The sequence below is a fragment of the Marmota monax genome, unplaced genomic scaffold, assembly GCF_021218885.2.
Source record: "Marmota monax isolate L192 unplaced genomic scaffold, Marmota_monax_Labrador192_F-V1.1 WCK01_AAM20220418_F8-fsc00021, whole genome shotgun sequence".
Lineage (NCBI taxonomy): Eukaryota > Metazoa > Chordata > Mammalia > Rodentia > Sciuridae > Marmota > Marmota monax.
In genome coordinates, this window is record NW_026695228.1 from 21928975 (window position 1) to 21949808 (window position 20834).

The window sequence follows — 20834 nt, forward strand, 5'->3', positions numbered from 1 at the left end:
GTGGAATATTACTCACCCGTGAAGAGGAGTAGAGCCCCAGCCCAGGCCACAACAGGGATGAATCTCAAAAGCATGACACTGAGTGACAAGCCAGACACAAAAGGCCACACGGCGTGTGATGTCATTGACAAGAAATGTGCAGAAGAGGTGAATCCACAGGGACAGAAAGCAGACCAGGGGCTGCCAGGGGCTGGGAGCTGGTTGGGTGAGGAGTGACCACTAAGGGGACAGGGTGTCCTCTAGGGGAGATGACAGTGTTTTAGAACCATTTGGAGGTGGCGATCATGAGATGAGAATGCACTAAATGCTGTGGAATTGCATATCTAAAAATGGCTGATTTCACCTCAATTTCAGGAATGTCCTGGGTGTGCGGCAGGGTCCCCGGGTGCCACTTGGACGCTCCTCTTCTGATGCTGTGGCTGTGGGCACTTCCAGGGAGGCCCCAGATGGCAAACGGGGCTCACACCCTCCGTTACCAGCTGACAAGTGGCTGAGCCGGGGTGCCCTCAGGTCGGGTTGCCCTCAGGTCCAGCTGGCTCCAGCGCTGCACACCCGGGGTCTCCCAGGTCCCTAAGGTGGGTCTGGAACAGGCAGGAGCCTGGTGGGGACTGCCATGTGCCCCGGCCTCCACACCCCCCCCGTCCCGTGGCCGCTGGCCGGGCTGGGCACCCCACCAGGTGCAACCTGTTTCTCTTGGAAGCCGCTGAGCTGGGCGGCATGGGAACCGCGACCTGCAGCCAGGCGGGTGGGGAGGGGCCCTGCAGGAACCACGCAGGGAGGGGACATTCTGAAATCTGATGTGGCCTCAGATTTCTCTGCGACATGGGCCTCGAAAGACTCCCTGCCTCTCGGTGGCTGGAATGACCCGGGGCTCAGCCAAGAGTGAGGCAGGGGCCGTGTGGGAGGGCCGATCCCCCCAGCGGAAGGGGACCTGGACATAGAGTGACCATGTCAGGGAACAGAGAGGGCACGGTCAGTGCGTCCTGGGACGGTGGGGGCCAGGCCGCGGCTACAACTGGGAATTTCAAAATCGCCGCCACAGGGGGTCTGGGGCTCCCAGTGCAGACGGTCAGTGCTGGGGGCGACGGAGCCTGTGACGGCTCTGACCGCTCACTATATGTCACCCCCATGTGTGGGAGAGCCACGCTGTGCCCAGAAGTGTGCAGTTGTCACGTGTCGACATTTACAGATTTAATTAGGTAATTAAAAGGATCACCTTATGACCTAGCCAATTCTGCTTCATGGTTTGACCCAAAGAAACGGCAGCAGAGTCCTGACCAGGGCAGCCAGGATCACAGCAGCCCAAGGCCACCCGGGCCTGCCGGGGGCAAGCGGGTGACTGATCGACTCAGATCCTCCCTCACCTGGAATAGTACTCAACCAGGAAAAAGAATGAAGTCCCGTCCACGCTATGATGCGATGAATCTCAAGAACATTATGCTGAGTGAGAGGCCAGTGATCAAGGGACAGACGCTGTGTGACTCTACTTAGGGTCCCTAGATTTGTCAAACCCTTGGAGACAGGAAAAAGAATGGTGGGCCCCGGGGGCTGGGGGAGGGGCGGAATGAGTGCAGAAGGGGGAAGAGGGGCAGTTGGGCAAGAAGAGTTGTTCTGGAGACAGGTGGTGGCCACGGCGGCTCAGCAACGTGACGGCACCTGATGCCACTGCCCTGAATAATTGGAAACAGGTGACGGTCAATTTCATGTGATGCATTTTTTTTAACCACAATTAAATTTGATCCCTCTTGGGCCGCTGTGGGCTCAGGTGACACTGGTGGAAGGCACGGGCTCAGGTGACACTGGTGGAAGGCACGGGCTCAGGTGACACTGGTGGAAGACACGGCGATTACGCCTCTGGCTGGACCCCTGCGCCCACGAGCTCCGGTTGGACCTAGGAAGCCCGCTCTGACGCCCTCCCAGGCGGCCCTCTCTGATCTCGAGGGGCCCAGCTGGCCACTGCTCCTCCCGGGGCTCCCTTGGCTCCTCGGGTCCCCTTGGGTGGGGGTGGCCGAGGCCCCGCTGGGAGGGGGAGCCGCGGGCCTGGACAGTGGGGCACCGTCGGGAGGCTCCTGGGCGGCGCTGCCTCGTGTGCCCACGACTGTCCCCCCGGCCTCCCCGCACCCCGAGTTGGGGACAGAGCAAGCAAACTCCCGTGGCCAGGGCTGGGGGCAGGGCGAGGCCGGGTCGGGGGCGCCGGGGCTGTCCCTGTGCGCCCGGGTCAGTGAGCCACCGGTGTTAAGGGTCGGAGGTGAGGCAACCGAGGGCCTCCATCCAGTCGGCTGAGTGGCACCTGGAGGCAGGGGGCGTGGCTGCAGGGGACAGGGGCGTGGCTGGAGGGGCTGGGGAGGGCAGAGGGCGTGGCTGGAGGGGCTGGGGCGTGGCTGGAGGGGACAGGGGCGTGGCTGGGGAGGGCAGAGGGCGTGGCTGGAGGAGCTGGGGCGTGGCTGGAGGGGCTGGGGCGTGGCTGGAGGGGCTGGGGGCGTGGCTGGAGGGGCTGGGGCGTGGCTGGAGGGGCTGGGGGCGTGGCTTGGGTACATATTTTGGGTCTGGTTCATGGATCCTCCCTGCCTCCAGGTCTCCACAAGCCACTTCACTCTGCCCTGAGGTCCTGCGTCACCCCAGGACGGAGCCGGCCTTCTGTGGACTGAGTCGCCCTCTGAAACCGTGAGCCCCTCCCAAACTTTCCCTCGTCTACAGTTGCTCTGGCGGGTCCCTATGTCATAGCAGAGGAAAAGCTGACTAAAGCAGCGGGGTTCTCCCAGCCACCATGCAATCCCGCGTGCCACGTGGTGGCTCTTGATGTCACCTGTCCCCCCACCTCGCAGCTCCCCAGAGCTGCAGCTTTACCGTGAAGTGCAGTTGCATCCTGTACTGCGAACAGGGCCTGGCGCACAGCAGGCGCTCGATAAATGCCCCAGAGAATGAAGGAGAAGAGGCTGGGGAGGCCGAGGCACCGGCTGGTCAGGCACGCAGTGCGCTGGGCCTGGGGCCTGGGGTCTGGAGGCTGCAGGCTGCGCTTGTGGCGGAAGCATCTCTTGGACGAGAGTGGGGCCAGGGGACCCCGGCCGAGAGGGGCTGCGAGGACCTGGATCCCTCGGGCATAGTGACGCTGATGGTGTGGGGCGGAGGGGAGGCCGGAGGGGCTGGAGGCCTTCAGGGCTAACGTGGCCCAGGTGAGCCTCCCTTCCTGCCGCGCCGTGGTCCCTAAAGCAGGGGGAGCCTCCTGAGCCCCTGGGTTGGGAGGAGCAGGGGGTGGGGAAGCTGCCAAGGTCCAGGGACCCCCGGACCCTACACTTGCTAGGAATCGGGAGGAATCGGGAGGTACCGGGAGGGTCAGGCTGAAGAATGAGCGGGGAGCGTCCAGCTGCCACCGTGGAGATGAAGCCCGCAGACGGGCCGGTGACAGGCCGAGGGAGATGTGGCCAGAGCCAGGGAAGAGGGCAGAGGCAGAGGTGGGCGTGGTCAGAGCCCCTCTGGCTTCCTAGTCCGGGAGGCTGCTGCGGCTCCGGGTCTGGATTGCAGAGGGGTTGGGACGTGCCTGAGCCCAGCTCCACCAGCGAGACTGGAATTAAAAACTGATCTCAGAAAGTGTGGACAGGCACGTGGAGCAACCGGAACGCTCCCTCTCACCTGTGGGAAGTGAAAGGTTTGGGAAAACTGTTGCAGCTGAGCTCAGACCTCCGGTCCCCGGCAAGCAGACATCTGCTCTGGGTATTTACCAGCACTTGCAACAAGACCTGGACAGGCAAATCCTGAGCATCTTTGCTCCTGATGGCCCTGGACACACCCAGATGCCCATCAACAGGAGAACCGAGCAAACACTTCACATCATTGTATGCTGGAGTAGCATGCAGTGAAGAAAAAGCCTGATGGGGGACCAACGCACACAGTCACATAGAAGGATCATAAAAGTGCCATGTTGAGCAACAGAAGGCAGATCCAAACTGCCCTCTGTTGATTCTGCTTCTGTGAAGTTCAAGGACTGGCAGGTCCTGGGTGAAACTAACCAAGGGTATTAGCTGATGGGCTTGTGGTTCTCCCGGAGGCGGCACCAGGGAGTCTGATGGGGGAGGGTGGAGGAGGTTATGTGTTGATCTGAGCATGTGCGGAGGGAGAACTGTGTCCAGCCACACACTAAGGTCTGAGTGTTGTGACTGGGGCGTGGCTCAGTGGTAGAGCCCTTGCCTGTCCTGGGCTGGCCCCGGGTCCATCCCCAGCCCTGCAAACAAGCAAAAATCCCATTGTGCTGTGCTACATCTCAGCACAAAGCCAATCTAGAGACAAAACGACCCAGGAGCTCTTGGGTCACAAAACACCAGTGGCATTGGAACTGTGAGTGGGGACCCTGCTCTGGGCTTGGGGGGCAGGCAGGGCTGGCTGGGTCATGATGGGGGGCGGGGTCAGGGAGGGTCCAGCAGGGACAGGCTGCTGCACAAGGGTCACGTCATACAGAAGGACGTGCTCACTGCAAAGAACTTGCTGGGAATTTCTAGGCACTATTTTCCTGGTTTGACCAGGAGCCAGAATTTTAGCTTTATTTTAAAAAATAGTGACATTCCTCAGAGTTAAATATAGCTTTCCCTTATGATTCTGCAATTCTTTTTTTAATTTATTTATTTTTTAGTTATTGGCGGACACAACATCTTTGTTTGTACGTGGTGCTGAGGATCGAACCCGGGCCGCATGCATGCCAGGCGAGCGCGCTACCGCTTGAGCCACATCCCCAGCCCTCAAGATTCTTTTTGAATATAAACATGAAGTGTCACCCCTATTCACTTGAGTAACTTTTTTCTTCCATAATTTAAAGGCATAAATACCATTTAGTTTGGTCATATCAGAGCCATGACAAATTTCTATCCAAAGATACAGATTAAAAGATCTGTATTTACTTTTTTTTTTTTTTAGTTGTAGATGGACACAATACCTTTATTTATTTTTATGTGGCGCTAAGGATTGAACCCAGTGCCTTACATGTGCTAGGCAAATGCTCTTTCACTGAGCTATAACCCCAGCTCTGTATGTACAGTTTATTCAAGAGTCATTTGGAAAAATGAGGTCAAAAACAAACTTTATTTACATAGGGATAATAAGGATATCAACAACTCAAATATTGAATAATTCAGTTTTGGGTTAACTAGAAGTCCGTGATTCGTCAATCCTGTTTTATAGAAGCAGTACAAAATCACATTTGGTATTTTCCCTCAGTTCTCTGGTATTGAAGCTTGCAAAGATTCAGAACACTTTAAAGTTTGCTGAACAGCAATAGAAATGAGATGATGTACTTAGAAGTCAGTCTCTCACAAAAAAAGACATTATCTCCAAGTTCTGTTAAAGCCCCAGCCAGTAAGGCCCATAAGGGAATCAAAACATAAGACAGATTCATGGTAGTAAACTGTTCCAGTTTAGCACAGAGTGCCAGGCAGAAGGCTAATTTAAGTAACATCGCAATGAGGTACCAGGCTTTTTTTTTTTTAATATTGTGTGATCCATGTCGAGGGTCAAAGCCAGACTTACATTGCCCAGCCATTTTCACAATCAACATGACAAGGAGGAGGATAGTGTCAAACATCCAGACAGGAATGAATATGAGGAACGAGTTCCAAGGTGCCTTCTCATCAACACCAACATGATCAAGAAGAGCAAGGTGAGGAGCCAGGTAAGCAGAACTCTCTGAGCCAAGGACATTCTCATTTAAACAGTTTAAAGAGGCTGTTGCAGGGTTGAAAAAAGGAAAATATGCCCCACATCAGTGACACAGGAGCCCAGCTTGGCATTTACATGCTTGCTATTTTCCTTTCTTCTCAATGGACAAGTGTGCACTCCAAAATTTGCTTAACATAGTTTCCACTTAATGTGGTTATTTCTAGTATCTGGCAGCGCCCGCTGGCCGGAGAGCGGAGAGGGCCGCGAAGATCAGTAAATTCGCCAGTCTGGATTCTTGTCCTCTTCCACACTTTCCCCCCCATTAAACTCAGAACCCGTCACATGATAATTCAGAAAGAGGTTCAGTTCCCATGATTCTGCAATTCTACTCCTGGGTACACACACTCAAAAGAATTGAAAGCAGGTGTTCAAACAAATATTTACACACTCAAGTTCACGGCAGCACTACTCACAATAGCCAGAAGGGGGAGACAGCCCACATGGCCCAACAATAGATGGGTAAGCAAAGTGTGTCCTCCCACCTGTGGAGTATTACTCAGCCGTGAACAGGCACAGAGCACCAACAGACTACAGTGTGAGTGGACCTGGAAAACATGACACCAACCGAAAGAAGCCAGACATGAAGGGCCACGTGTGTGTGACCCCGTTACATGGACTGCCCAGAACAGGCAAGTCCACGGACAGAGCAGAGCCACGGGGACAGAAGTACAGCGAGTGACCCCTCATGGGGATAGAGTTTCCTTTGGGGCTGATGGGAATGTTCTGGAACTAGATAGAGGTTGTACAATTGTGAATGTCCTGATGCCACAGCATCGGTCACTTTAAAGCGGTTAGGTATCTGTCCTGGTCTCTCACTCCAACTGAAGGGTTCTCACATGGTCAACAACAACCTGGGGCTTTTCTTCTTCTGGACTCTTGTAGCGAGTTGGCATGCAGAGCCCCATGTGGGCATGAAAAGGGCCAGAGAGGGTAAGGAGCCTGTTCAAGGTTGCACAGCAAGGATGTGGAGCACAGCTTTGCACAGGGGCTCCCCTGCCCACTCCCAGGGCCAGGCCACTGGACATGTCACCTGTGTGAGGGGCTCTGTTATGAATTTGGGGCTCTCTGCTGAGTCTGGCCCAGGGATAGACCCGTCCTCCACCCACTGGTAAGAGCTGAAGGAAGCGGGTGGGGGTAGCTGCCAGCTTTCCCCACACTGTGCCCCAACCCCCCCCAGGGGGCAGCACCTGTGTGGGGTCACCTGCTGAGTCCTGGTGCACGGAGGCCACTCTGTCAGCCTCTGGCCCGTTTCCCCAAGCTTACCCCGGGGGCTGGTGGCCGCCTGCCTTGAGGTGGGTTCCCGGGAACAGGGCGTCGTTGACCCTGACGGGCCCTGACCTGGGCTTCTTGGTCAGGAGATGTCCAGGCGGGCTCCAGGCTTCACCCGGCCACAGTCCCCCACACCTCTGTGAAGTGTCCCTGTGGGCGGCAGGGACCACCTGTAGCTGGGCAGCAGGGGGGCTTTTACAAACTGTGACCTTTCTGAGCCTCAGTGTCCCCATCTGTCACCATCAGGCGTCAGTGAGAATCCCCAGGAGAAGGTCCAGCAGGGTCTGGGGACCCAGCCTCCTTCCTGCCCCCAGGCGCCCGAGCAGCCATTTCTTACCTGTGAGCGCCCCCTGGCGGCCAGAACTGGCGGGGCCCTGTGGGCTGTCTGCATGGCCCTGTCCCCAGCCCTGTCCTAGCCCGCGCTCTGCAGTGACAAGGGCAGGAGGGAGGTCACCTCCGGGAAACTTCTAGGAAGACGCAGGCAAAAGTGGACCAAGTGGTGGCTGTGCGGTGCGGCTGAGTGTGTGGGAGGGCGGTGACGTGTGAATTGAGCCCTAACACCAAGAGGACCCCGGGAGGGGGCCAGGAGGGGAGGGGAGACCTGGGGGGGCCTCTGGGGACAAAGCTGTGCTGGAGAGCAGGGAGGCACAGGACCTGGGCTGCCTTAGGCCGCCATAAAACACTGGTTTGGGGCCCTCCTGTGTGGCCACAGGGGACACTAGTCTTGTTTTGCATCCTTTTGAGTTTTATATACGTAATGGGGACAGTGTCTTTCTGTGATCTACCTGTCATTTGTCTGCTTGGCACTGGGGCCTGAATCCAGGGGCTCCTTCCTGAGGAGCAGCATCCTGACCCTTTCTGTTTTGTTGTTTGAGTCGGAGCCTTGCTCAGCTGCCCAGGCGGCCTTCAACTTTCAATCCTCCTGCCTCAGCCTCCCGCCTCCTGAGGTGCTGGGGCTTTGGAGCCTTCGTGCTCCCAGCCTAAGAGCAGGCCCCAGACGAGGGCTGAGCCCGCAGCCCCGGGTGTGCAGACCGACTGCGGAGCTGCCCGTCATTCTGGAAGGTTCCCGCTGCCCCTCCCCGTCCATGGCCCCCGCACCAGCGGCCCTTCTGGCCTTGGGGGGAGGCCGTGGGTGGGGCCCTGTCATGGCTGCTGGGCTGTTGGAGGGGCTTGAGCTTCTGTGGCCGGTGCTGCCCCTGCCTGGGCCCGGCCCCTGGTGGGCACCTTCCTGTCCAGGGACCCTGTGGACACAGGCCGTCGGGGTGCCCAGGGTGGCCCTGCAGGACGGGATGTGGGGTGCGGCAGACACCACTGGGCGCGCGGGGTGCCACCCCATGTCACTGACCGTCTCCCCACTGGCCGGCGCAGGTGTCTCCCAAGTGCAGCCCTCGAGGCGCTGAGCGGTTTGAACCTGTCCTTCTGAGCTCGCTTCCAGGGTGGACGGGACCGAGGTGCCACCCGGGGCAGGAGGGAAGGAGAGTGCACCCATCGTCACGCCCACCGGCCTCTGCCTCCTGTCCTGCACCTCCTGGCTGGCCGGAGGGCACAGGGTCCTGGTGCCAGGACACCATCGCGGTACTCGCCCCGCCGGTCTGTACTCCTGACGAGGGGGACCGTTGGCCCTGGGAAGTCGCCGCCTTCTGTTCCTCTGTCTTGTTTGAGGTGCTGGGGACGGAACCCTGGGCCTGGCACATCCTGGGCGGTCACCCTGTCACTGAGCCACTCCCAGTCCCCACGTTCAATGCGTTAAAGTTTGGGGGTGACGTCAGCTGTAAGGGGCAGAGCATTAAGTTACAGGTCAGCCAACCGTGAAGCGATTGCCACAACTCGGTCAAGAAATAGAACTGGACCAGACTCCGTGGTTCAGCCTGTCTTCCCAGCAACTGAGGAGGCTGAGGCAGGAGGATTGCAAGTTCAAGGCCAGCCTCAGCAACTCAGCAAGACCCTGTCTCAAAATAAAAAAGGGACTGGAGATTCCACAGAATCTCGACAACAGAGACGTGGCCAGGCCTCAGGGGGCCGCCCCCGTCTGCAGACGGTCACCTGAGGGCTTCTCTCCAGGTGGCAGGAGCTCTCCCCAGAGTGTCCCCCCGGAACACCGTCAAGAGCACACAGACCGCCCAGGCCACCCGGCCCGCGACCCCGTTCAGTTACTAAGCTGCTGCAGCCTGCCCTTCCCAGTCTGTGTCCACCCTCGTCCCACAGCATCTGGCGGGAGGGCCAGCGGAAGGTGCCTGGGTACACAGGTCAGATTTCCCCTGGGTGACAAGGACAGGGAAGAAAGGCACAGTGCCGGTCAGTTCCCTCCAGATGTGCCCCCGCGTCAGTTATTTATGTGTAAGTGGCCGAGAAGAGAAAGTGTGTGTGTGACAGAGGCCAGTAAACCCAGGACCAGGGCTGGCTCAGTGGCAGAGCGCCACCTGGCACGTGTGGGGCCCTGGGTTCCATCCTCAGCACCACATAAAAATTAAAGGTATGGTGTCCATCTGCAGCTAAAAAAACATTTTTAAAAACCTCATAATCTGTACTAAAGAAAAAAAAAAAAAGGACTGGGAGCTGGAAGCTGGGGGTGGTGATACCACGTGCCTTTAAACCCAGCAACTCAGGAGGCCGAGGCAGGAGGATCACAAGTTCGAGGCCAGAGTCAGCAACTCAGCAAGGCCCTAAGCAACTTAGTGAGACCCTGTCTCAAAAGAAAAAAATAAAAAGGGCCAGGGATGCGGCTCGGTGGAGAGGTGGAGTACCCCTGTGTCTAACCTCCGGTACCCGAAGCCCCCATGCCACTTCCTGAGTCCCCCGCCCGTTGGCCCCGTTGGCCCCGTTGGCCTTCACCTCCTCCGGGCTCCTCCTCAGAGCTTGCCCCCCACCGTGTGAGCACCTCTGGAGGACACAGCTGGGCTGAGCCTGTCTGGACTTCCCCGGCAGGGACATCCGCTGCTCTGGACTAAGGGCATCCGAGTGGCCCCACGCTGTGCCCCCTCAGGACTCTTCCTCCTTCTGGCCTTGGACTTCCAGGTAGCTCTGAGAAGGACTGGTCAAGGTCCACAGAACGCCCTGGGAGAGTGTGAAGCTTTGGTCTCTCAACCCATCCAAGGAGCCAGTCGGTGTCCTATTGCTGCGGTGACGAGTGACCACGCCCCCGACAACACCCCTCTGTCAACGCAGGTTTCTGGAACTCGGAAGCCCCCCGTGGGTCTCGTGGTGCTAGACCAAGACGTCGGCAGCGCTGGGCTCCTACGGAGGCTCTGGGAGACTCTGTCGCTCCACTTGAAGGGCCTGAAAGTCACCAAGGGCAGCTCCTCGGGCTGGGGAGGAGCCCCAGAAAGGGACAGAGATGATGCCGGTCCCCACAGCCCAGGGCAGGCACCCAGGACTGCCCCAGCTGAGTCCCTGGGCCGAGATTCCAGAAGCCTCAGATGCCGGGCTTTGCCTGCAGGTTGGGGATCATGCCTCGTCTTCTCATCTCCTCAGAAGCAAGCATGGGCCGGGGGCAGTGGCCCACGCCCGTAATCCCAGAGACCTGGGAGGCTGGGGCAGGAGGCTCGCAAGCTGTTCCAGCTTCTGCATCTTAGGTCCGTGGTCCCGCCTTCTTGTCTTCCAAGGCCGCAGCAGGGGCGAGACCTGCGCATGCTGCCTCTGGGCTCTCCCTCTTCTGCTTCCTCTTACACGTATTTTTTTTTTTTTAATGATAATGGTTATGGGGCTGGGCCGGGGCTCAGTGGCAGAGCGCTCGCCTGGCATGTGTGAGGCCCTGGGTTCCATCCTCACACCACATATAAGTAAATAGATAAAAATAAAGGCCCTCAACTACTAAATTTTTTAAAAATGATAATGGCTATTTCTATTGGTCACTATTAATCCACTTTAAAGCCACATGACAGTCGGTTTGATAGTGTCTCAGAAATAACCAGGTGGATCATTAGAGCAGAACAGGAAGAAAGTCAGCCCTGAGTCTGAGGAGCGCGGTGTGTGCTGTAGAGACGGCTGTGTCCCACTGCAGACTCACTCACAGAACCCTAAGCAGATCTAAATATGCCCATGTGTGCTTCACCCTCTATCGAAGTTCCGACTTCATTTGGTTGACTTGATCTGCCTGATTTTAGAAATTTGTTCTAAGTAGCTATTATGACAGTAGAATGTATTTTGACACATCAAACATAAATGGATACAACTTTCTCATTCGTCTGGTTGTACATGATGTAGAGATACACAGGTCACGTAATCATTCCTACCCCCAGGCTCCCTCCCCTCCCTTAACTCCCCTGTGTCTAATCCAAAGTACCTCTATTCTCCCCTTCCCCTTATTGTGAATTAACATCTGCATATCAGAGAAAGCATTCGGCCTTTGGTTCTTTCAGATCCGCTTATTTTTCTTAGCATAATATTCTCCAGTTCCATCCAGTTACCAGCAAATGCCATAATTTCATGCTTCTTTAAGGCTGAGTAATATTCCATTGTGTATATATACCACAGTTTCTTCATCCATTCCTCTGTTGAAGAGCAGCTAGATTGGTTCCATAGTTTAACTATTGTAAATTGAGGTGCTGCAAACATAGATATGGTTGCGTCACTGTAGTATGCTGGTTTTAAGTCCTTTGGATATAGACCAAGGAGTGGGATAGCTGGGTCAGATGGTGGTTCCATTCCAAGTTTTCTGAGGAATCTCCACACTGCTTTCCAGAGTGGTTGCTCCAATTTGCAGTCCCACCAGCAATGAATGAGTGTGCCTTTTCCCCACATCCTCGCCAACATTTATTGTTGTATTTTTGATGATTGCCATTCTGACTGGAGTAAGATGGAATCTTAGTACAGTTTTGATTGCATTTCTTTAATTGCTAGAAATGTTGGACACTTTCCCATGTATTTGTTGATGGATTGTATTTCTTCTTCTGTGAAGTGTCTGTTCAGTTCCTTAGCCCATTCGTTGATTGGGTTATTTGGTTTTTGGTGTTGATGCTCTATCAGAGGTGCATGTAGTAAAGATTTTTTTCCCATTCTTTAGGCTCTATCTTCATGTTATTATTTCCTTTGCTGTGAAGAAGCTTTTTAGTTTGATCCCATCCCATTTATTGATTCTTGATTTTACTTCTTGCACTTTAGGAGTCTTGTTAAGGAAGTCAGATCCTAAACCAAAGTGGCAGAGATATGGGCCTACTTCTTCTTCTAGTAGGTGCAGGGTCTCTGTTCTAGTGCCTAAGTCTTTGATCTACTTTGAGTTGATTTTTGTGCAGGGCGAGATAGGGGTTTAGTTTCATTTTGCTTCATATGGATTTCCAGTTTTCCCGGCACTATTGTTGAAAAAGCTATTTTTTTCTCCACTGTGTGTTTTTGGCACCTTTGTCTAGTATGAGATGACTGTGTTTATGCAGGTTTGTCTCTGTGTCTTCTATTCTGTACCATATGTCTGCATGTCTATTTTGGTGCCAATACCATGCTGATTTTGTTACTGCAGCTCTGTAGTGTAATTTAAGGTCTGGTATTGTGATGCCTCCTGCTTTACTCTTCTTGAGGATTGCTTTCACTATTCCCAGTGAATTTCATGATTGTTTTTCTATTTCTATGAAGAATGTCATTAGGCTTTTAATAGGAATTGCATTAAATTTGTATAACGCTTTTGGCGGTATGGCCATTTTGACAATGTTAATTCTGCCTATCCAGGAGCATGGGAGACCTTACCATCTTCTAAGGTCTTCTTCAATAGTTTTCACTGTAGAGGTCTTTCTTTCTTTTTTTTTGTTGTTGTTAGATCTCAAATTTTTTCTTTGAGGCTATTGTGAATGGGGTAGTTTTCCTAATTTCTCTTTCAGTGGATGTATAGGAACACACTTGATTTATGGGTGTTAATTTTATATCCTGCTACTTTGTGGAATTCATTTATTAGTTCTAGAATGTTTTTGGTAGATCTTTTTGAATCTTCTGAATATAGAATAATGTCATTGGCAAACTTTCCTATTTGTATCCCTCTAACTTCTTTCTTCTAATTGCTCTGGCTAGAGTTTCAAGGATGATATTGAATAAAAATGGTGAAAGAGGGCATCCTTGTCTTGTTCCAGTTCTTAGAGGAAATGCTTTGATTTTCCTCCATTTAGAATGATGTTGGGGGCTGGGGCTGGGGCTCAGTGGTAGAGAGCTCACCTAGCATGTGCAAGGCCCTGGGTTTGATCCTCAGCACCACATAAAAATAAATAAACAAAATAAAGGTATGTGTCCAACTACAGCTAAAAAAAAAAATAAATGTTAAAAAATAAAGAGGGGCTGGGGATGTGGCTCAAGTGGTAGCACGCTCACCTAGCATGCGTGAGCCACTGGATTCGATTTTCAGCACCACATAAATGTAAAATAAAGATACTGTGTCCACCTTAAAAAAAATGATGTTGGCCTTGGGCTTAGCACAGATAGCATTAACAATGTTGAGGTATATTCCTACTATCCCTAGTTTTTCTCATGTTTTGAACATGAAGGGGTGGGGGTATTTTGTCAAATGCTTTCTTTGAATCTATTGAGATAATCATACGATTCTTGTTTTTAAGTCTGTTGATGTGATGGATAACACTTATTGGTTTCCTTATGTTGAATCAACCTTAAAAACCAACCCATTTGATTGTAATGCACTCTCTTTTTAATATATTTTTGTATGTGATTTGCCAGAATTTTATTGAGAATTTTTGCATCTATGTTCATCAGGGATGTTGTCTTAAGGTTTCTTTCCTTGATATGTCTGTGTCTGATTTTAGGGTCAGAGGGATATTAGCCTCATAGAATGAGTTTGGAAGAGTTCCTCTTTTTCTATTTCATGGTATAAATGTTCTTTGAAGATCTTTGGAAAGCCTTGATGTATGATTCCCTCATGCAGTATGAAATGTCCTTCTTTGTCCCTTCTGATTAACTTTGGCTTGAAGTCCACTCTAACTGATATGAGGGTAGAAACCCCTGCTTGTTTACACAGTCGATGTCAGTGACATATTTTTTCTCATCCTTTCACCTTCAGCCTGTGGATGTCTTTGCCTATGAGATGAGTCTGTTGAGACAGCTATTGTTGGGTCTTGTGTTTTAATCCAATCTGCCAGTCTATCTATGTCTTTTGATTGATGAGTTTAGGACATTTATATTCAAGGTTATTATTGAGATATGATTTGTGTTCCTGGTCGTTTTGGTTTATTTCTAGTTTTTAATTAATTTATTTTAAGGTTCTTTTTTTTTTTTTAGTTGTAGATGGACACAGTACTGTATTTTATTTTTTTTATTTTTACATGGTGCTGAGGATTAAACCCAGTGCCTCACACATGCCAAGCAGGCTCTCTACCACTGAGCAACAACTATAGCCGCTTACTTCTAGTTTTAATTTAAATTAGTTTCTCCTCTGATTGACTATTCCATTAGTGTAGAGACTCCCTTCACTGGTTTTCACTTTTTTTTTTTTCATTTAATCTTCATGGAATATTTTGTTGAATATTCTGAAATGCAGGCTTTCTGGTTGTGAATTCCCCCTTTTTTTTTTTAAAGAGAGAGTGTGAGAGAGAGAGGGAGAAGAGAGAGAGAGAATTTTTCAATATTTATTTTCTAGTTTTCGGCGGACACAACATCTTTGTTTGTATGTGGTGCTGAGGATCAAACCCGGGCCGCACGCATGCCAGGCGAGGGCGCTACTGCTTGAGCCACATCCCCAGCCCGTGAATTCTTTTTAATTTTTGTTTATCATGGAAGGTTTTATTTCATCTTCAAACCTGAAGCTCAATTTTGCTGATATAGGATTCTTGGTTGGCACCATTTCCTTTCAGAGCGTGGTGTCTGTTACTCTGGGACCTCCGAGCTTTGAGAATCTGGGTTGGGAAATCAGCTGGGGACCAGTACAGATCTGATAATTTTCTCTTGCAGCCTTTAGAATTCTATCCTTAATTTTCAGGTTAGGCATTTCCATTATCATGTGACTTTGTGTGGGCTGTTGTAATTTTGCACATTTGGGGTCCCGTAAGCTTCCTGTATTTGATTTTCCATTTCATTCTTTAGATTTGGGAAATTTTCTGACATCATTTCACTGAAAAGATTGTGCATTCCTTTGGTCTGTATCTCTGCTCCTTCATCTATCCCAATAAATCTTTTTTTTTTTTTTTTTTTAATTTTTAATATTTATTTTTTAGTTATCGGCGGACACAACATCTTTGTTTGTATGTGGTGCTGAGGATCGAACCCAGGCCGCACGCATGCCAGGCGAGCGCGCTACCGCTTGAGCCACATCCCCCAGCCCAATATTTTAATTTTGGTTTTTTGGTGGTGCTGGGGATTGAACCCAGGGCCTTGTGCATACAAGGCAAGCACTCTACCAACTGAGCTATATTCCCAGTCCCCAATAAATCTTAAGTTTTCATGTTATCCCATAATTCTTGGAACTTCTGTTCATGGTTTTTTAACATCTCTCCATGGTAAACTCTGTTTTCAAGATGATATATTTTGTCTTCATTGCCTGAGGTTCTATCTGCAAGTCATCTAGTCTGTTGGTGGTGCTTTCTATTGAATTTTTTATTTGGCTTATTGTTTCCTTCATCTCAAGGATTTCTGCTTGTTTTCTTTTTTTTTTTTTCTTTCTTTCAGAATCTCTGCTTCTTTACTAAAGTGACCTTTCACCTCCCGTATTTCCTCTCCTTACACCTCCTCCACTTCGCAGGTCAGTTTAACCAGGCACGTTCTGAACTCCTTCTCTGACATACCTTCCACTATGGTGCTGATGGATTCTGTTATTGGAGAATCTTGGTTTGTCGGGGGCGATTTTTCCCTTGCTCTTCATGTTGTTTGGTGTCTACCGTCTGTGGGTGGGTATGGAGCTAAGGCAGTAGAGTCTTTGCCCTGTGGACTAGTGTCCCTGAAGGTTTCCAGGACCTCGCTTGGATCATTTTAATGGGGATAGAACCCAGGGCCTCTTGCATGCTAAACACATGCTCTACCCCTGAGTCACACCCCAGCCTTTTAATGTCTTTAAATCTATAGTGGTAGTGATCTCTTTTCAGATCTGAGCTAAATCTCCAGCCCTTTTTATTTTAAGTCTGGGTCTTGCTAAGTTGCTGATGCTGACCTCACACTTGCAATCCCCCTGCCTCAGCAGCTGAGATCACTGCCACCTTCTTTCCATTTTGAACACCCTCCCAAGAAGCTTTTCAATTTCATTCATTTTTCTAAATAACCAACTTATTATTTTAATGATTCTTATTGAAGATTAGTTTTCCATTCCCTTCATTTTGGCTATTATTTTCTTCTTTTTGTGCTTTTAGGTTTGTTATATTTCTGTTTTTCTTCTATTTCTTTTTTTTTAATAATATTTTTTACCTTTTTATTTTTATGTGATGCTGAGGATCAAACCCAAATGCTCCACAGCTGAGCCCCAGCCCCAGCCCTTAGTTAATTTTTTAAAAAATATTTATTTATTAGTTGTAGTTGGACACAATATCTTTATTTTATTTTTATGTGGTGCTGAGGATTGAACCCAGGGCCTCGGATGTACTAGGCGAGCGCTCTACCGCTGAGCCACAACCCCAGCCCCTCTTAGTTCATTTTTTAAACCTTTCTATGTTATTCTTTTTGTGTCACCTCTGTATTTTTATGTTATTTGTGACTTCTGAAAAGCAATCATTGGGGGCTGGGGTTGTGGCTCAGTGGAGCGCACTTGCCTAACGCGTGAGGCACTAGGTTCCATCCTCAGCACCACATAAAAAATAATAAATAAAATAAAGATGTGTCTACCTACAATTAATAATATCAAAAAAACAGCAATCATGGTTTTCCTCTGAACCTTTGGAAGTCACAGCTCTGCTTTGATCATTTTAGTGACTCCCTTACAAGTTTAAATGCATACTTAGCCAATGGGTGGCATGGACCTGTAATCTCAGCTGCAGGGCAGGCTGAGGCCGGGGATCACAAATTTGAGGCCACTTGGGCAATTAGCAAGTCCCTGTCTCAAAATACAATAAAAAGGGCTGGGAGTGTAGCTCAGTGGTACAGCATCCCCGAGTTCAGCCCCCGGCCCCCACCCCGACTCACAAGTGCATGCTGGAGTGTGGACCAGCTCTCCATCCCTGCAAGGAAACACCCGAGAAGATGACCTTATAAAGAGGAAGAGCCTGTTCTGCCTCCTGGTTTCAGTCCGCGGTTGCTTGGACACATTGCCTGGGCCTGCGGCAGCACAGAGCCTCTGGTGGGAGTCCATGGTGGAGGAGGCCACTCCCCTCACGGCCTCTAGGAAGGAAAGAGGGAGAGAGGGCCTGGTGCCCAAGTGACCACCTTCCCCACTGGGCTCCACTTCCTAAAGGTCCTTCCACCTCCCAGGAGCACCACAGCTGGTGACCAAGACTTCAGCAAGGGGCCTTGGGGACATAAGATGCTAAGTGGGCACACTAACTGAACACAGGGATCTAGTCCTTTCCCTCCCGTCAGCATTTGGCTGTCAGGCCCCGTGTCACAGCTCCTGTGAATGGGGGTACCGGGGTACTCGGAGGTGGGGTGATCAGATCCTGATCTGTGGCCCAGGGGGGTCCATCCTGGGGTGAGCGGCTGAAGGGCGGTAACCGGGGCAGGGGGGCTGGGGAGGAGGCGGCTCACTGGGGGGTGCCTGGAGGGTGGTTCCTCCCTTGGGCCTCTCCCTCCTCTCTGCTTCCCGACCCTGCCACGAGGGGGCAGCTGTCCTCCGCTGTCCCTTCCGCCATGACGTCTGCCTCCCCCTGGGCCCAGAGCATGGAGTGGCCCTCGGTGGAGGTGACTCTGGGGCCATGAGCCCCAAGTCAACGCTTTTTTAAGTAATTTTTTAGTTGTAGGTGGTCACAATACCTGTATTTTGTTTTTATCTTTATGTGGTGCCAGGGATGGAACCCAGGCCCCTGAGCCACCCCTGAACTTTCCCTCCTCTGAGTTTTCCTGGTCGGGTGTTTTGGTCACAGTGATGCAAAGGCCGCCTGGAAGCCCTCCTCCCAGACCAGCTGGGGCCTGGGTCACGTCCGCCTGCTGGCCCTCTCTGGTGTAGTCTGATCCGGCTGCGCTTCCTGGGAACACCATCATTTAGGCCCGTTTGCGGGGTCCACTCCTTTGCTTTTTCTTCTTCTCGCATCTTTTCCTTCCACCGGGGTCAGGACTGTCCCTGGTGGAGTCCAGCTGGCAGGCGCGTCCAGTGCGTTCTGAGGTGCCTTCTGGGGCTTCTGGTATAGGTGGCGGTAGCAAAGTCACTCAGCTGTCTCCTGGCTTCCTTTGAAAACTGGCTATGGCCCCACTTCTCCCTGGCTGCCTCAGGGACCTCCCGCCCTCTGAGTATTTCCCCCAGAGTGACACCCGCAGTCTGACTGGGCTGCTGTGGCAACGCCACTGACTAGCCACTGGCACAGGACAGAAGTGTACTTTGCTCAGTCCTGGAAGCTAAGAAATCTAAGATCCAGGTGCGGCACCCGGTGCCACCGGGCCTCCCTGCTGCGTCTCACATGGCGGGCGGAGGGCAGAGGGCAGAAGGCAGAGGGCAGAACTCCCTCCACCAGCCCTTTATGGTGGCGCGAGGAGTCCCAGGACCTGAACTCCTAAAGGCCCAACCTCCTTTTGTCTCCCCTCCCAGAACAGGGGATTGAACTCAGAGGCATTTACCATGGAGCCACATTCTCACCCCCGCCTTTTTTTTTATTTTGGACTTGAATTTGCGATCCTCCGGCCTCGGCCTCTCGGGTAGCTGGGACCACAGGGGTGTGCCAGAGCCCGGCGTAAGGCACAACTTCCTAAGGCTATCACATGGCCATTAAGGCCCGACACCTGAATTTTGGGGGAGACACGTGCAAACCTTAGCAGTTTTTCGAATTTTCACTACACTTTCCTCTTCATCACCTGGTAGTTTAGAAGTGCTTTTATTTTTTTCTTTGTTGAACTCATTTCTGTTGAGAATCCCCTAGAGAGTGTGGATTCTAATAATAATAATTATTAGAAGGTGGGATTACACACCTGTAATCCCTGCAATTTGGGAGGCTGAGACAGGAGGATTGAAGGTTCAAGGCCAGGCCAGGCACGGTGGTGCTTGCCTATAATCCCAATGGCTTGGGACACAGGAGGATGGTGAGTTCAAAGTCCGCCTCAGCAACTGAGTAAGGCTGTAAGCAACTCAGTGAGATCCTGTCTCTAAATAAAATATAAAAAGGGCTAAGGATGTGGCTCAGTGGTTAAGCACCCCCTGGGTTCAATCCCTAGTACCAAAAAAAATAAAGTTCAAGGCCAGCCTCAGCAATTTACTGAGATCCCGTCTTAAAATAAAATATACAAGAAGGCCGAGGGTTTAGCTCAGCAATAAAGCATCCCTGGTCCTTTCCCCATTACCGAAAAATTAGTAATGCTTGGGGCTTTGTGGGACCTTTTGGGGGGTCTGGGACATTGACTGCTCCCCACTTAAAGTCTATTCTGTCTGATATTTATGTAACTAAAGGCATTTCTTTTGGTATCTTTTAACATCTTTATGCTCTTCCTGTCAGTGCTTTCAGGGGGTGTCTTATAGACGATGCAGCTGGATTTTGAACTTTGTGGCACAGCACCTACCTTGCAGCTCTGGCCCCCTACACCGTCGTGACTCGCAACACCTGGGCTTCTTATTCTGTGCTTCTAATGGTGGGGGACAGGGTATCCCAAAGTATTAGTGTAGCTGTTGTTTCCTTGGGGTGCTGGGGACGAAGCCCTGGGCCTTGCTGGTGGCGGGAGAGCCTCCCTACCCCATTGCGTGGCGTCCCCGCCCACTTGGTGCCTCTGGGGACCACCTGTTATTGTGAAAGTGTCAGAACACCCCGTGTTTGTTCGCCCAGCACTGTCTGGGGGAGATAGTGAACACGCAGCCTCTTTACACTTTAAAATTCCCCCTCCTCCCAATCAGCCCAGAGCCCCTGGAAGGCACTCAGCAGTCACCTGCCCCCTTCCGTGTGCCTTCTGACGTCACTGGGACAGCACTGTCACCAACGGCTGCTGTTCAGTGCTGGACGTGGTCTCACTGCTCCTTCTCCTTAAGGGTCTTTTACGGGGAGAACTTCTAGGTTCTTCTTCTCTTGCCAGTTTGAGACGCCCCCTCCCACCTGCGCGCTCTCCTCCTCTGGGGACGTCCGCTTTCTGCCTAAGGGGCTGCCCTGCTGGGGCCTGCTCTGTCTCTGCTCTCCAAGGTGCACATGTTCTGCATTTGGACAGTGACTTTTTTTCTTCTGGGCACAGTGCGGGGGCTGGCAGCCAGGGCTCTGCACGGGCCAGGCAAGTGCCCTGCCGCTGAGCCACAGGGGGCCCCCATCCCCTCACATCACCCATTTCTGCGTCTCTGCAGTGGGGCGGGGGGTTTCAGGTCAATGGAGACTGGAGCCTGACCTGCCCGGCACCATTTCCTGGGCCACAGGGTTCTGCAGAGTGCGGCTGCCAAGAGCCCAAGCTGCAGTTCCGCCCCCCACGGTGGGTGACAGCAGGCTCCTCTGCAGAGAGGCCCTAGGGTGGCTGCTGTGGGCCTGGGCCTGGGCCTGGGGGGACAAAAGACTCTGCTGCAGGCCCGTTCCCCACCACAGACCAGGCGTGATCCTCAGCCTGCGGTTCCCCTCGGCACCCCTGGTGCTTGGTGGGGTTCCTGCTCTGGCAGCCGGGTGGGCCCCGAACTTGGTGTCCAGAGGGCGGTGGGGCTGCTGGCCACTGGTACAAGGACTGCACTCCAAGGCGTCACCACAGGGCGGGGCAGCTTGTGGCCCCCGGGGGCTGAAGGCATCCCTCAAGGGGAGAGAACAGCCTGAGGGCCTCCTGGTGGCTCCGGGCCCAAGGGCAGCCCAGTGTCCAGGGAAGGGGGTGTGTCGTCCTGACAGCCTGTTCCTGTTTCTCAGCTGGGGGCTGAGGGGAGG

The 20834-nt window shown here is 52.2% G+C and overlaps 1 non-coding gene and 1 pseudogene across 1 annotated transcript; both read right to left on the bottom strand.

The window, feature by feature from the left end:
• Nucleotides 1-5063: 5063 nt before the first annotated feature.
• On the bottom strand, nucleotides 5064-6085 carry LOC124088134 (transmembrane protein 60-like; annotated as a pseudogene).
• Nucleotides 6086-15238: 9153 nt separating this feature from the next.
• Nucleotides 15239-15311, bottom strand: Trnat-ugu (transfer RNA threonine (anticodon UGU)). The gene has a single exon. It is a non-coding gene; the product is annotated as a tRNA-Thr (tRNA).
• Between the last annotated feature and the right edge of the window lie 5523 nt (nucleotides 15312-20834).